This window comes from Alligator sinensis, unplaced genomic scaffold (assembly GCF_000455745.1).
Source record: "Alligator sinensis unplaced genomic scaffold, ASM45574v1 scaffold61_1, whole genome shotgun sequence".
NCBI lineage: Eukaryota > Metazoa > Chordata > Crocodylia > Alligatoridae > Alligator > Alligator sinensis.
In genome coordinates, this window is record NW_005841986.1 from 547,878 (window position 1) to 559,200 (window position 11,323).

General features: G+C 46.7%; 1 protein-coding gene across 1 annotated transcript in view; it reads right to left on the reverse strand.

Moving 5' to 3' along the window:
- The window catches only part of SLF2 (SMC5-SMC6 complex localization factor 2), a 54,459-nt gene extending 51,291 nt beyond the window's left edge, over positions 1 to 3,168 (reverse strand). The window contains exon 1 of the mRNA XM_025201211.1: positions 3,062 to 3,168. The gene's annotated coding sequence lies outside the window, so the exon portion shown is untranslated. The remainder of the gene's footprint in view (positions 1 to 3,061) is intronic.
- Between the last annotated feature and the right edge of the window lie 8,155 nt (positions 3,169 to 11,323).

Here is an 11,323-nt window from a genome sequence, read left to right on the forward strand (position 1 = left end):
CACCAGACAGACAGTTGATCTGCCAACACCAACTTGGTTGTCTTTGAATCTGTAGCAGTCTGAAACAGCCAGTTTCTAACCCACTTCTGTATTGGTATCGACTCTCTCGATTACCTGTGTACTCAGAAGGGCACACTCTTCAGACACTTCCACGAAGGTACATTTTCTCATGCAGAAGCTCTGGAGCCAGTACTGGCCATCCCATATAAACAAAGCCATACAAGCCCACCAGGCCACATAAACCGTTCTCCTCCAGAAGCACTGGGGTGTGTTTGGAGACAGGCAATCACAGCATCCATCTGTCATGTTTTCCAAAACTCTCCTGGGCATTCGCTTAGTGCTCTCCATCTCCAGGTCTCGCACATGTTTCTGCAAAGGTCTTCCAGCCTCTCTCACCGCAAACAGGCTGCAGTCAAGAGATCCTTCCAGTGGATCCATGTCCTGGCCCCAGTTATAAATGTGCAAAAGCAAGCATTGTATTTAGCCGCATAAAGCCACATGCAATGGCAAGCTATTGTCTGCCCTTGGGGCTACTAAGAAAAGACAAGTTAGCTCACGACACAGCTGCTAGAAAGACTCCACTTTGCACAGCACCAGTGAATTTGGGATACATCCTTGCAGCCCCTATGTATTCTAGCACTGCACATAAATTCAATCTGGCGCACTTGGATTTGGGCAACAGGGGCTTAGCACATTTTAGACAAACATGGATAAGGCAAGAGTGGTTTGCCTGATTCAAGCTGTGTCCCAGTGCATGTGGATACCTGGCAGTGCAGTTATACTGCCAGGCAGGTTTTGCAGTTTGCCAACCCCCCAGGCTGCCATAGCCATCCTGTTATTGGTACTTGAGCGATGTAGTTTTAATCTAGTTTGGGCATCTCCATACATGTTACAGCCACACATTCAGCCACAGCACAGATATATCCTGTGGTTGTGGACACATAAAAGGGGAAGCAAAGTTTGAAGCGTCAGCCTGGAGCAAGTTGCTTTGTGTCAGTTGTCCATAAAGGTGTGCATCTGAAAGGGTGAGAAACAGGCAGGTAGTGTGCTGAAAGGCAGGCATGTGAAAGCATGAGAAAAAATTGCCAGCGACTTATCTGGGATTTAACTGGGGTAGGGCTACATTTCTTCCAGCTGCTGCCTCATTTGTTTGCAGGTTTGTTGAGGGGGGGGGTGTGTTTAAATCAGGACAGTTTGACTTTCTACAAGCTAACCCTTTTTGTGCATCTGTGGCCTCAGAGGCACTGAGTCATGGGATAACTAACCCAAAAGTAACACTGACAGAGGGATTTGATTTTGCAAACTGTGGAATTCACTCTATTTCCCCAATGATGGTGCTTGTAAGCAGTGACTGGACAGAAGCGCATATACTTGAAAAGGGATGTTCTGACACACTTAGAAAAGCAAACATGCAGCAGAGCAAAGCTCAGCAGCTGAGGGTCCATCCCTGAGTGCTTTTGTACTCCCAGGGTGCTTTTATCCCCAAAAAGCCTGACACTCAGCACGAACTGCAATGAAAAAGGAAAGTGGAATGCATCGATTAAAAAACATCTTTAGGAGAGAGCTCTGTTCCAGAAAGATAAATATGAATCAAGTCTCTTAATTGATGAAGAGGTGTAACTTGGGAAAAGTGATCAGATACAGGACCAAATGAAAAATGATTACAGCAAGTACATATCACAACAGGCCTTGGCATCATCACAACGTAAGCCTATACAGCAAAGCCACGCTGACATGTCTCTGCAAGCACAGATACAGCTCATCACATTCTAGACTAATCGAGTAGGAAATAATAACGTGTGGAACTCATTGTCATAGGGTGTTACAGAGACCAAAAGTATAACCGGTCTGCTCGATGGACCTTTGGCCTGGCCCAGTACCGTACCTAGACTCCTGGCAGCCCCAGGCAAACTTTTAGTATCAGTCTCCCCTTCGCCAGAGATAATGATAATAATTGGACAACAGAAAAAAACCCTACCATTTTCAGGCCCCCTTTCTGTCCAGGCCCTGGACACCCAGGACGATTCGCCCGTGCCCGTGTCCAGCCCTGGCCTGGCCCAATCTGACAGTTTGCATGTTTTCAGTAGCTTACAAATGTAGAAAAATCAACATTGGATTTTGTTCCACCACCAAGAACACATAACACCAGCAGACTCTCCCGATGCCCGAACAAGGGTGTTTGTGCCCGAAAGCTTGCAAAGAACAATTTTCCCAACTATTTAGTTGGTCTAATAAAAGATATCACATCTGCCCAAAGAACTTTATCTGAAGAAAAAAAAAATCAACCAGGCACAATTTACCTACTAAAGACTATGTGAAAGAGTCTTTAAAACATATGAAGTATTTAATGGATTTTTATCATGTTCATGTGTCATTGCAAGGCTCCTGGGAAGTTTCTATAGGACATCTGCAGACATTTCCCCTGTTGCTTATCATGAGATACAGATAAACCACTGACTCTGATACTGCTCTGTACATACCTGTCTGGCTCTTATCCATCCTATCCACAGTACAAACACTGAGCTAAGCAGAATTGGTGGTTTCAAAATAAAGCTTTGTTCCTTTTTAAGTTTGTATTTTCACATACTACTTCAAGTTAATTCCAATTTCTATAGCGTGTGCATATGGCATTACATAGAGGTGTCTCCAAAACGTTCCACATGTTAAAAGCATCCATGTTACAAGAGCTAAGCCACGCAGAGGTAAAGTATGCAAGAGATGAAAAATATGTGATTGAAAAGACTCTTAAACTTCATTCACCTTGCCCACAACACTCTTATCTAGGAAATGTTCAGGTGGAAAGGTACAACTCAGGCCACAGCTATAGCTAATTTAACTTGATTAAGCTATCAATAGTATTTTTTTAATTAATATATTCCAGTACATTGAAAAAGGGGAGCAGAAAGCAGTTGCTGCATCCCCGTCCCATGATCCAGGGAGATAGATTCTATCATCTGCTAATACAACAGATTGGTATTTAATAGAGTTGCACTTCTCCAAAGTGGAAACAAAGGTCTTTCCCTGCTTTTTCTGGTGTAGTATAGAGCCAAGCAGGGCTTACTTTAATCAGGTTGCCAGAAGAAACTAATCAAAGAAATCCATCTTTCAAAGCTTCTTCCTTGTTCCAGTCCTGTTGAGAATTTACAGAAATGGTTTCTTTCAGTCAGATTAAATACATCCTTCCCTAGCCCCCGCTATCTGCTTGCAGATAACAGTAGGGCATGACACCTCCTCCTCCTCTTCACAGCTGTGCTTCCTCCTTGGTGAGAAGCGCTCTGAAAGCAAACAGCTGCACTCTTTCAAAGGGCAAAGACATTAACCATTTCTCTCCAGGCAAAGAAGGTTTTTGTTTCTTTGCTTCTGTTCCCCCAGAAAGCTGCTATCCTAAGACCATCGTATTGTTAATTACATTTACGATGTAGCAGCTCAACCAAGAACAAATCCTATTATAGTAGGCCCTGCAGTAGATAGGTCGAGGATGCTTTCTAACTTGCCAAAAAAATTAATCAAAGAGCTGGAAAATTGCCTTGCAGTAAAGAACTGAAAGTGTTCAAGCTGTTTCATTTACTGCCCCCACCCCAAAGATGAGGATTACAGTATTTAAGTGTGTACAGTGAGAAAAGGTACTAAGCACTAACAAGCTTTAACTCTCTGAGAAAGGCATAGTGAGAATTGCTACACCTGACTTCCTGGTGGCCAGGGTGGCAACAAGAAATGAGACTTCAGACTTCTCCAGTCATATGGGACACACTGATTTATTGACAGATTAAACAAAACAAAAAAGCAAGATACATGACATGTGGGATAAGTAGCCTTGCTTGGCAACGTTGCTGGTTGACAAAGCTATCAGGCAGGGGGCCTCCTGCACACCTGCGTGGCAGCGTTTTCAGTTCCCAGTACCCAAGTTGCTTTTCAAATAACCTCTTCTTTTATACTCTTTAGTTTCTTTGTTTTCTGTTATCCAATCAAATTCTACCTTTTTATTTTGGATTTTAGCTGATGTTATGCTTACATCACTTGCTGATTCCTGTGTATGTTCGGTATATACATTTGTACTGTTTCCTTGTATCTTGCATTGTTTATTTCCTCTTTTTTTCCCCTTGCCCATTTGTCCTCATGAATAGTCAGCAAGCTCGTAGCAATCATATGAGGGTTATTTACAGATCCCACAAGCAAACACCATGAGTAGCGAGGCGACGATCATCTGACATCAATTGTTGTGTCATCCAGATGTCCGACTCCTGAAGCAAGTTTTATTCTCCCTGCTCAGCCAAGGCGTATGCTCAAGAGCAAGGCAGAGAAAGCGCTTCAGGGATATCCTCAAGGCCAGCTTAAAAAAATGCATCAAATCATGGGAAGCTATCTCCCAGGACCGCCCCAAATGGAGGAAGAGTCTGCTGCAGGGATCTCAGTACTCTGAAACCTCACAACAACAACAGAAGATGGAAAAGGAGAGCGGTAGAAACAGCGTCACAGACCAAACCAAGAATCTGGAGCCACCCACCCCGAACGGAAACACGGGCCCGAGTTGCAGTAGAGACAGGTGATCCTGGATAGGCCTCATGAGGCATCTTTGGACGTACAGATAAGACAATCATGGAAGACAATCCCCCTCAACTGCAATGGGTTGCCAGAAATGTACAGATCACAAAAGGGCATCCAAGGATATTAGTCCTGTGCCAAAACAAAAATCTCCCCTTTGTGGTCAGTCTAGACTTGTACTTCCTCCTTTGGGGGCCAGCTTAGACCTCCACATGATTCCTAACATGACCGTAATTTATGCCATTTTAAACACCATGTTAGTTTACGCATAATGCTAATCAAGCTTAACTACGTCTTATAATTAGTTCTATAGTTTTGCTGTTTGAAGGAAGTTACCAAAGGTTAGCTAACTGTTCACTCTGAAGTAGATCTATATGAAGTGGGTTATTTATACAAGTTAGTTTTACTCTACAAGAACCAGCGGCTGGAAGCTGAAACCACACAAATTAAAATTAGCAGGAAGACTTTAAAACCATTAGTGGGGGTTAAGTGCCAGATTTTCCATCTCTTAACATCTTCAAATCAAGACTGAACTTCATTGGGGGGGGAAATGATTTAATCTAACACAAGCTATTAGGCTTGGTAATTAGATGTAATTCTATGGTCTGTAATATAAAAGGTCAGATAAAGCATTCATGGTTCTTTTTTGGCTGAAATATTTATGGACTATTTAAGAAAGGACTGAGAAGATTACAGGAGTATTGCCTTGCATAACAGCCTTTTGGTACCATGTAGGATGTTCCTATTTTGGGCTCCTCCTCCACATATAATATTTTGCTGGATATTTATAGCTTTCTGCAAGCTCTTAAAGGTGTGACCAGCTTCCAGGCCTTCTGCTTTTCTAACACCAAAACTTGAAGTGTTTGAAGGCTCCCTCCTCATCACCTCTTCATACAAGGGTGACAAGTCCTTAGCGAGGCAGCCCTCTCCTGCCCTGCAGGACTCAATCCATACTACTGCAAAAGGATCTTTTTAGTACTGCGTTTTCTCTTGCAATACAACAATGGGGTCATGGCAGTGCCAAGAAGTAAAGTGACTAACCCAAGGGCAGAGCACTGGAAAAGAGCTTACAAAACACACTCCTGTATGACACACCAAACTACACTTCTGCCTTTAACTTTCAGCTTGTTAGCCAGCTGCAGGGCAGGTCAGAGCATGGAGAAGCCTTTCACTGAGATGCACAGCCATGGCACCCTCTGCTGTTCTCCAAATAGATCCAAGATTTTGTGACTAACTGGCATGGAAACCCCAAATAAAACGGCGATGTATTGAGGTATAATTCTTCCCTCAGAGTCTTCACGGAGCCAGTTCATTGTCACGATGTGAGGGGATGCTGTGCTACAGGCATAGTGTATGCCAATTCACCAACACAACAGCTTGAGTGTGGGGATTTTGATCTCTAGATAGCACAAACTTTGTCCTGCAAAGGCTTCTCAGGTTAATGTTTGTGGGTTCTTTGAACCTTCAGACTTCTGGTCCCATTTTGGCATTCCCCAAGTGCAGGCAAACCAAAACTTGTGCTGTTCTTCCCCTGCATGCCATGCTTAGCCACCAAGAAGTTAAATCTTGAGACTGTCTGCCAATACACATCTGTACAGCTTTGAGCCACTTTTGACTTTATTGTCTTTTTGCAAGTCAGCTAGCTTGGAGTTAAGGGAAGTCTAAAACACTGTGTGGTGGGACCGGCCAGGCTGTGGCCTCTCATGGTTTATTTCTGTCTTTGGTTTGTTGCACGCAGTGCTTAGTACGCTTAAAGAAAGGACACAGCGAGTATAATTAGAGACTTAATCACTGTCAGCTGATTAGATTGGCTGGAAGGGGGCAAGTGCACAGGAGTTACATGTCCACATGTCGCCAGGTTCTTGGCTAGAGGGTCTTGTCCCTACACTCAAAGTCAGACCAATCACCATATTTAGGGTCAGGAAGGAGACTGGTTCAGACTTGGGGGGTTGCCTTCCTCTGTAGCAGAGGCACAGCTTCTGCCTGGGGTCACTTGAGAGTATATTGACAACATTTGATAGAAGCAAGACATTGGCTGCTGTGGTCCCCCTGCTTTCCCTGCAGCAGGGTCGGGTGTGATGTCTGCTGTTGTGTCAGTGTTGACAGTGGTTTTACAAAGAGTTTAGGTTAGGGATTGTATAGGGTGGTTTGCACAGAGCTGATCCTGCCTCAGACAGGGGATTGGACTAGATGTGACCTCTGGAGATATGAAATCTTTCATATCTTTGTTATACATTGGACAACTATAGGAACCAGTCACTGCACAGATAACCATGCAGGTGTAACCTGTTTAACTAATGGGCACACACAGTGCATTAATGGTTCCCTCGCTGTTAAAACCCCCTTCACATCTCTCTATCTTCCCTGACTTACTGTCTTCCAGGTGTGATCAGCAAGAGCCTTGAAGCTCCCTGCTCATGAAGTTTTTGGCAGCCCAACACCAGTCCTGGTGTTTATCACTTTCCATTAATTTGGGGGAAACTTGGTTTAGAAGTTAAACTTGGTGGTTAGCAGAGCCGCCTACAGACTGCTTGGTTGAAGGATGGACAGTCCCTTGGGAAGCGCTCTCCTCAGAAAAAAAGCTTTTGGCCTGGGATCCAGCAACCCATTGTCCCATTTTAAGTACTTGTGAAGTGTGCAAATGAGCTAACTACATTTTTGTGGATGGCTGTGCCCGACTTGACTTTGCTGCCGAGATCTGGCACTCCCATGGGCTGAGCGCCAGTTCTTAGGCCAGACAGCTTGGCTTTCATTCCCTCGTTTTAGCAGAGCACTCCCTCCGTCTTTCCTGACCGGTCTTGAGTTTCTTAATAAGAGGGGAGGATCCCTGATTGATTATACTTGCCCTCACAATCGTTGGTCCTCAGGGCTCCACCTCTCCTTACACCCTGTCCTTACGCAAACCCAATCTTATAGCCAGGCTACTGGCCATCCGGTGGAAGGATGGCACCATCAGTAAACTACTCAATTAATTAGGCTCAGGCCCAGTTAGTAGTCTCAGATAGGTTAAGGACAGTCTCTCTCTGTCTTATCTTGGTAATCTATGGGACTGGCCGACTGAGTTGCCCATGCCTGGGCTCTCCGCAGGGTGCCTACGTCCTTCTCTTCTTCTGTATGGCTGAAAGATATTGAAACTTTTCTCTGGCCCCTGCATCTGCCTATAAATACTGCATTTTTTCCCTCGGCCCCTGAGGACTTGGTAGCCTGGTGCTTAAGGTCTCTGCTCCTCAGTCACAGTTCGCTGGGCTATTACTATGCCCGGTGGGGTCACGGCATAGTTGCAGGCAGGCAGCAGATAGAGCTGGAGCGACTTTGATAAGGGGGTTTTTTTCTCATGTAATAGCTTGGGTGGGTTGCATACTGCAGGGGTCTGAGAGTGCTTGGGAGAGAGAGGCAGCAAGTTGCTAACGAGGCTTGAAATGATGTACCAGAGTTTCTCAAACCCACACTGCAACACACAACCAGATCAGCAAGCAGACAGCCTGGCATGCCCTTGCTCCTCCATCACACCCCCGGCAGTGGAAGGATGCGGTGCGCACAGCAGGATTTTCTCTTCCTCTTTGCCTATTGCCAAGCCGGTGATGACAGACACACTTCCTGGCTTCGTGCCCCAGACGGAAACCAGCAGTGTCCTAAGATCACTGCAGGCAAGGCCTCTCATCCGCAGCCCCCGTGATATGTGCTGCCTGCCTCTGTAACACCCAGACAGCCCTGGCCATAGCTGTAGCCAAACGGCTTCCACGCTGCAGTGAGGATGATGCAAGGCATGGACAGGGATAAACAGCAGCGCTGTACTGATTCCTGTCTGCAGAAACAAATATCACGCCTTGTTCCCCCATTAAAGCCTGGCTTGTTCGTGTCCCCGCACGTGACATCTAGTGATGATCTGCCTCCGGCTGCCCTGCAGTCCTTTCCCATGCTCTTCCTGGGCATCCAGCCCCCTGTTTGTCCTCTGCAGCTTCCCAGTCTTGCAGTTGTTGGTTGTCTCCAGTCCTGTACTGTGGTTTCAAATCCTCTGAGCATCAGTTTGTCCTAAAACCATTTGACTTTTCAGCTCAGCAGCCAAGTGTTTCTAGGCCCCCCCCCTTACCTTGAACCTGCATCTCCTGCTTCCTAGCGGTGTGCTAACCACCGGGCCACAGGTTAGGCATCGTCCAAGCCCCTGTCAGTCCTCTGGAAGCTGGCCCATTGCACCTGGCAGGTAATATCAATTGGTTAAAAAAGATGGAGAGCAGTAGGGAGACTTCTGCCCATTGGAAACAAGGGCCCAGGCTAGAACCCCCTCCCACTCAGAGCAGTGTCCATCTCATCGATGCACATCCCCTCCGCTTGCTTCCTCCACATCTCACTTCTCTCTCACGGCTGTCCAGGGAGCCAGTGTCCAGAGGAGGGCTGGAGAGGGAGCTGACCTGCTTTGCTGGGGAGCAGCAGACGGTGGTTCAAACCCCATCTGGGTATGGGGCTGGAATCCAGGTGTTCCCACTCCATGGGCCAGTACCTCAAATGCTAGGGGCCCTGCTCCTCTGGCCACTAAACATTTGCTACCCTGACTAAAATTTCAGGATTTATTTGCACCTTTGAGCAATGCTATTTTGCCTGGCCAGAGCCTAGCCCCACTGAGCATGCTCTGTGGGTGGCTACACACGTCCGCACCCAGAGCTGAGTCTCAAGCTGTGCAGAAGTGGCAAAACCTACATCTGCCTTGCTGCCGACGTGCATGTGAAGTGAAACACAATGTAGCCCCTAGTGTCTGCCTGTTTGGACACGGGAGGGGGATTTCTTTCTCCCCAAATGACAGGGTTATGAATGCTCTGCCTTCTCCTGCTTTGCCCAAAGGACCTGCACCCAAGCTCAGGGGAGCTTGCAAAAGAAAGCATCATCCTCACTGCAGGGTGGAAGCCACTTGGCTGCAACTGGGGCTAGGGCTGTCTGGGTGTTACAGAGGCAGGCAGCACCTGCCACCGGGGCTGCGAGGCTGCAGGTGAGAGGCCTCGCTTGCAAGGATCTCCGGGCACTGCTGGTTTCCATCTGGGGCACGAAGCCAGGAAGTGTCTCTGTCGTCACCGGCATGGTGACAGGCAAAGAGGAAGAGAAAAACCCACCATGCGCACCCACATCCTTCTACTACCGGGGATGTGATGGAGGAGCAAGGGCATGCCAGGCTTGTTGCTGGCTGATCTGGTTGTGTGTTGCAGTGTGGGTTGGAGAGACTCTGGTACATCATTTCAAGCCTCATTAGCAACTTCCTGCCTCTCTCTGCCAAGCGCTGTCACACCCCAGCAGTATACAACCCACCCAAGCTATTACATGAGAAAAAAAACCCTACCAAAGCCACTCCAGCTCAATCTGCTGCCTGCCTGCAGCTACACCATGGGTATAAATGTACAGAGGGAAATAAAGTCCTAATGTGCAGAAAACAGACAGCGCTGTGCTTCATCTTCATGGCTTTTCCCTTACTTGCTGGGGGCCCAATCAACAGGAGTTATAAATGGCTGGGCTTAACATAGCATCCTAGAGAAGCGGGGTTGGAAGGGACTTCCAGAGGTCACATCTACTCCAGCCTCCTGCCCCCTATGCAAACCATCCTATGCAAAGACTTGGTGTAGCTAAAGAGTGCATACTGATCAAGGGCTGGAAAAACCATCTTTTTAAAACCTAGGTGAAGGAAAGATTACCCCCCCCCCCCAACTCTCCATTCAGTGTCAGGGTGAGGCCACAGTAGGAAATTCTTGGCAACCTTCTCTCCCTTTTTATCACACAGGACTTTTGGGAAGTCCTTCCAGCCAAAGATCAGATGCAGCCTGGTAAGAATTTCAGATGTGCAAAGTCAGTTTAGGACACTAGTGATATTGTACCACAGTCTTGTTCCTGGTAGAGGTTTTTAACATTACTCTGTGCTGGGTGAACCTTGGGCAATGTGGCTATTTTAGAGAAGGAAAAACAAATTTGCCAGACCACAGATGGGATCCCATCTATCTCCACAAAGGAGATATTTTTGGAGCAGATCGAGGCCTGGAGAGAGCTGGTTACTTATGGAGTTTGCCCTCCCCAGCAGTGTCACAGGCCACCTGAGTTTCTCTGATGTTCCAGATCCTCAAGGACCTGCCAGGAGACTTCCAGACAAACATCCAGATGCTGACCTAGGATGCCATGGCTTGCTCACACCAGAGTGACTTCCAACTTCTCTCTCGAATCTAGACAGCAAGCCAATAATGCAAAGAACCAAAACACCAAGGGATGAGGTTCACTGGGGATTTACACTTTATAAGATGCAAGGACTTAAAATCCAGACTCTCTGGGATGATGGTTTAATACTGGTTGAGATAGAAACCCATATAATTCTGCCAGGAGGACTGAGTTATGAAAGACAGCAGCATCTGCAAAGTGCTTCCTTATTTTTATGAACCAAATGCAAAGATGTAGTTGGGGCTGGCCCTGCTTGGAGCTGGGGGTTGGACTAGCTGTGACCCCCCTGAGCTCCCTTCATGCCCTCATTTTCTGCAATTCTGTACTTTGAATGTTTCTCCCAGAGTTATGATCCTTCCTAGGTTCACCCATGGTGTGATCTTCCAGTCAGCTAATAGCATGCTGAAGCAGGAGCAGATATCCTACTGCTTGGAAGAAAAGGGATGAAAGGTGCAGGAACTGAAGACCGTGTGGAAATAAAGGGTTAGACATGAAGCAGGCACATACATAAGCTGGGAGGTTGCTTCTCCATGAGCGGGAGGGAAGTGAGCAGAGAAAAGCATACAAGGAACAGAACTGAAGGTCCAGCTAAATA